We start from the raw sequence: 6,000 nt of genomic DNA, 5'->3' as shown, positions 1-6,000 counted from the left end.
CAGCACCACGTCAAAGGGTACCTCTGCCAACTCAGAAGGGAGACTTACTGGGGAACTAGGTGGCCGGTAAACAAGCAGAATACCTAATCTACCATTAGTTATCAACATCAGGGCCGATTCCAGATGACTAACCTTAAGGCACTTCATGTTTCGCATTTTCCCCGTCGCGATCCGGAAGAGGGCGGCATGAAGCGCCTTAAGGTTAGTCATCTGGAATCGGCCAAGGAGTACACAGTCAATAGCAGCTACAGTTTGTACTGTCAACAGAAATTTAAGGACTCATCATGGAGGATACTGGCAACCCCCTCCTCCCTGGCCACCTGTGAGGGGTTTGTGGAGGATTGCAAAACCAGGAGGAATTAGTTGTGACAGAAACACCACATCATTTTTTCCAACTATGTATTTGATATACAAGCCAGATGAATTCCCTCTTCCTGTAATCTCCAGGCAAGGCATGCAATTTTGTGCCTTACTGATCATTGTATTAGGGAAAAGGTGAGGAAAATAGGAAGCCCTTTCATTGTCAACTCTCAGGATGCTACAGAGATTAGATAGGCAGTGAGCATCCTTGCCAGATACTGGCCATCTTTGATGAATCTACCCCCATATCTCCTTGCTCCCATCTGCACTGGAATTGTGTGTCAGGGCTTGCCGCAGGGCACCAGGCGGTCTGATCCTGACGTCAAAGGGGTGTCAGGGATGCTGCAGGACCCTGCTCTGTGGAAGGAGGGGCAGTATACATCACCCAGGCTCCCTCTCATGCCACTCGCTGGCCAGCTCCATCTGTGCCACTCACCCCCTTTGACCTCTTTCATCTCCTCCTTCATCCACTCGCCTCCCTGCCTTCACTCCACTCCATGACTCCTACTCAAACCCACCACCTCAGAGCTCTTCCTAGCCATCCTTTATAGGGCTTTCTTTTCCCGCTCCGCCCTCCTTCCAGGCTCGTTCCCGCTCCTGACTTGGCCCAGCTGTGCCTCCCTTCAGGTGTTTCCCTCCCATCACTAATCCCTTCTAGGCTTTCTTGCCTTTCTGGCAGGGTGAAGTTACATGTGAACAAACCCCAGCTGAGGTTTCCTTGGCCTTGCTCCCGAGGAGCTGCCCCAGTCAGCTTCTGCGCTGCTGAGCTTCCCTGGCCTTGCTCACGAGGAGCCCTGGCCAGCTTCTGGGCTGCCTGCCCATTGATGCTGGGCGGGGCTGTCCATCTCCTCCCCCAGAATGCCTGTGGCAGCTCCACCTGGAGTTGCTTTGCTCCTGGCACTCCCTGAGCCTGGTTGTTGCTTTCTAGCTGGTGGATAGGCTGGAGAGTGGTTCTGAGCTGTTGTGGCTGCTTCTCCTCCGCCGCCGGTAAGGGCCCTGTTTGGGCAGCTGCTGGGTCCCTATCCCCCCTGCCTTGCTTAGCTCCCTATCTTCTCCCTGGAGGGTGGGGCTGGCTGACCTTGCCCTGTCCCTTCCAGCCCTCTGGGGCCTTCGACCTTTGTCCCTTTCCCCTGGCACAGGCAGGTTCTGGCTCTGATGGCTGGCTGGGGCAGCAGGGCAGCTGCCTCCTGGCTGTCTCCCACTGCTTCCTCCCGGCGAGGCTGGGGGCTGTGCCTCAGACCCCGGACATTGTTCATTCACCATGCATCCTGCTCCAGGTAAAGATAGAACCAGTAAGGCATTCTACATTCAATATGCTAATGATTACAGAGAAACCATTCAAAAGTCCAGGGCTACAAGTATGATTGTTCCGACAGGTGCAGTTTCTATGGCTCTTGCTCTCCAGATACGTAACTGGTGGAGCTCTCTCTCTCTCTCTCTCTCTCTCTCTCTCTCTCTCCCCTATAATGGGGGGGGCTTCTTCTATGCCTTGTATGTAATGGCTGTGTGCTCCAGGCTAAGAACCTTAGGCCAAGAAGCCTTGTGCTCTTGTCCTTCAGTGTGTACCTGTAGTGTAAGCCGCCCTTTTAAATACACAGCTGCAGCCAACCTGTGAAACCGCCCTTTTAAATACACAGCTGCAGCCAACCTGTGAAACCGCCCTTTTAAATACACAGCTGCAGCCAACCTGTGAAAAAGAAAAGGGTGGAGTCCCATCCTATTTCCAGAGCAAAGCAGCAGAACACTCAAATACAGCTCTTTACATCAATTTGCACCTGGCAGAGAAGTTTCCTTTAGCACAGGGGTCCCCCTGTGTGCTGCCTGTAGGCATCATTGTGCCCACCAACTCCTTTGCCTGCCAAGCATTTTTCGAAAGTGGGTTGGGCCAGGTGAGACTTTTGCTAAGCATAGCTTCTGATTAGCCTTTGGTTATTTGATTGACTGTGCTGGTTTTTTTTTTAAAAAAACACATTGTTTTAGCAGAAGCGGCTTCCACTGCACAAGGATCTTCCCTATGTGACTGAAGGTAACCTGTAGCAGCCATTTTGTAGCTGTTTCCTCCTTTTGAAGCAGCCATTTTCTGGCAGCTATTTTGTTGCTGTGCCCACAGAGTTGCCAAGTCCCTATACCCTCCTTGCAGGGGAGGGGGATCTTGCACTTACCTTGCACTTCCCAGAAATTTTCTGGAAGTGACATCACACCAGCTATGGGCATCCTCCTGTGCTTTGCGCAGGCCCATTAGGGACCAAAATTGGCCCCATCAAAGTGCGGGAGCATGCCTGCAGCAAGCATGATGACATCACTATGTCATCGTGCCCTGCCAGGAGTGTGCCTAGTGTGTGCTTTTGTGGGTTGCCTGCTAGTGGCAGCGATCATTGGGGGGGGGGTTGACACCTCCAGCTAATTGCCAGCGATCAGTGGGCAATGGGGCAAAACCCTGGAGATTGCCTACCACCAGTGGGCAACTGGGAAGCCTATGTGCCCACCATACTGTGTCAGAATTCCAAATATGCCCACAGACTCAAAAAGATTGAGGACTCCTCTTGTATAAGCTATCCTTTTAAATACACAGCCTCAACCTACTTGTGAAAAGAAACTTTTAAAGATACTTCTCCATACCTTAGCAGACAGTGCCTGTTTTAGATCTGTTTCCCAACCTTTTATAACTATGACTATAACTAGTTTTTTCCATTTTCTGGAAAGTTCTCCCTTTAGTTTACGGTAAATGGTAAATGGACTATCAAAATATTGCATTCCAGTGGTTTAGTTGTTAAAATGCAAATATTGCATCCTCTTAATTGCTGTAAATAATTGTTAATTGTACCTCAAATGTTCCCACTTTGGGGCTAATGTATTTCCACAGCCTCGTAACTCCTTATTCACATATATCAATAAACCTTGCGAATCCTGAATTCATCCAGGGCCGATTCCAGATGACTAACCTTAAGGTGCTTCATGCTGCCCTCTTCCGGATCGCGATGGGGAAAATGCAAAATATCACGTTTCTTCGCGCGAGTTTTGCGCGACGACGCGCAAAACTCGCACGAGGAAACATGATATTTTGCATTTTCCCCGTCACGATCCGGAAGAGGGCGGCATGAAGCACCTTAAGGTTAGTCATCTGGAATCGGCCCAGGATAAAAAATCCCTAGAACTATTAGGTCGATTAAACTTGAAGACCACGGCAATACAGCCCGGAAAACCCACAACAACCATCGTTCTCCGGCCGTGAAAGCCTTCGACAATACATTAAACTTTTTAAAATTGAATATCGGTGTTAATTAGGGTTCCCTGTTTGCTAGCCTGCCTGCTGATCACTGGCAATTGGTAGGAGGTGGCAAGCTGCCTGGCGATCACCCACTACTGGCAGGCAACCCAGGCAAACCCATGGCATGCACGCTACAGGCTGGGCACAACGATGTCACATCTGGAAGTGATGTCATGCTGCCCATGAGGGTGCCCCCACACTTCACATGGGGCTGATTTCAGCCCCAAACAGGCCGATCCTTAAAGAATCAACCCCACGCAAGGCACAAAAGCATTCCCACGACCAGTGTGATAATGTCATTTGGGAAAATACATCGCCATGTGCAGAATGGGAGAGCATGTGTGCAAAGGAGAAGAACACCAGTAAGTCCCACCACCCCTCCCGCCTGTTACCAGGGTAACCATGGCAATCCTAATGTTAATACTGAAAAACTACCAACAAGATTCTCCTGCCAATGATCCCAAACCTGGCCTAATCCCATTGTAATTATATCATTCATTTCTTTTTTTTATCTTGTTTACTTAACCATAACCAAGAAAATACAGATGTACTAATTGTAGAAGTAATATACCATACTTTCAAACTTTCATCTTTCTTAAACCACTCCAAAATAACGTGTAGCATAGAGAGACAGTAATAATTAAATATATTGGGGGTTGACATGCCACCTTTTTGCTGTAGAGTATTCAAAACATTGTGTCTTATTCTTAGGCCTTTTTGACCCCAGATGAATTTATCAAACTTTCTCAGAATTACAGTCATCCTTTGCCATGTAATCACCAGTGGGAGAGCAGAAAAAAGGGAAAGGAATCTCGAGAGGATTTCTTTTTAAGAACAGCAATCCTAACGCAACCATGATACGTTCATTTTGGACCACTGTTTCAAATCTTCCCCCACTTTTGCTTGTGCCAGGTTTGTGGTGTAGTAAATGTGTCTGTGTTGCTTTAACAGAACTATTGCTATGTTATGTTACTGAGCAAACATAACGTTTAAATCATATGTTTGCATATGCCCCAGACCACCCCCACCAGCAACGGAGCTGGAGAGAGGATGCTGGGACAGACATGGGCAACCTAACCCGTGCAGTCAGCCTGGAACTACCACAAGCTAAGGACTCCTCAGGAGAAGGGGAGCTAACAGAAGCTGATCAGCAGGGTGCTGAATTGCTCAGCAGACACAACCAACAGCTGGGGCAGAGCCAACACCCTCTAGCTCTGATCCAGCAGGTGAAACTTAGCTAGCTGGCCCTAGCCCTCCAGCTTCACCTCCACCCTTAGAGCCGCCGTAGACGGAAGCTGAGAGAGGAACTGCAGGCAGGGAGGCAAAGTGCACGCCTCCTGAGCTGGCGCCAGCTGCCCCCTGATGATGAGAAAGAGTAGGTGCAGGATCCTTTCCCAAGCAATTGGCTGCACTCATCATGACCCTTAGCCCTGAGGCCTAAGGGTCAGTCAAGAGAGGCTGCTGAGTGTGGATGCACCGCGTACAATTGCTGTGAAGCCATTCACTCTGCCTTCCCTTGCCTGTTCCCTGAAAGCCTGACTGCCCGACCTCTGACCTCGGGACTGCCTGATTTCGCCTAGCCTGCCTGCTGGAACCCCAACCTTAGACTGAATGACCATGGCCGAATCCACACTTCCCTACCTTCCACTTTTCATGTGCATTAATCACGTGGACTCTATCCCGCAATGTCCCAGTCTGTGTTCACATCTCTTCTCTTACTGCTGCTGCCTCACACTATACGTCGTCCACATCCCTGGTAGAATCGTGCAATATGGGGTGGGTTTAGATCCAACATCGCCGATGATGACCTCACGTTCACTTTTTTTCATTTTTTCATCAGATTTCCACTATATTTTTTTTTTGCTAAATTGCTATGGTGAGGCCACACCCCTATGATGCCTGTGATTGGTTAATGTTATTTTATGCCTTCTTCTTTAAAATCCATTGGACCATTATTCTGGTGGGCTAATTTGAACTGATATTTAAGGTGAGTGTGATCCAAACTCTCCAAACAGGCAGACTAATTATTTGATGCTTGAATGTAATGTTAGAATGACGGATTTCTGCTATAGCGGTAATTTCAACAGTTAAAAAAAAACAGCCACAGATATTTCCAACTGTTCAGCATCCTAAAAATGACACGGAAATGGAAATGACGCCACCCCTTGATGTCTCCATGGGGATTTTGGAGCACCCCGATTAAGATTTATGGCCAGGATTGTGCAACAATCCTGGGAAAGTCCCCTTTTTTAAAAAAAAGGGAAAGGGAAAGGGCAGGCAGGCATGCTGCGGAGGCGAAGAGGGATGGTGTTCCGGAATGGCTACAAACACAGAAGTGGGGTGGTTTGAAGGGGGCGGTCTCCTTGTGAAAC

This window comes from Eublepharis macularius, chromosome 4 (genome assembly GCF_028583425.1).
Source record: "Eublepharis macularius isolate TG4126 chromosome 4, MPM_Emac_v1.0, whole genome shotgun sequence".
NCBI classification, from domain to species: Eukaryota; Metazoa; Chordata; class Lepidosauria; order Squamata; family Eublepharidae; genus Eublepharis; species Eublepharis macularius.
This window is presented reverse-complemented; position numbering follows the sequence as displayed.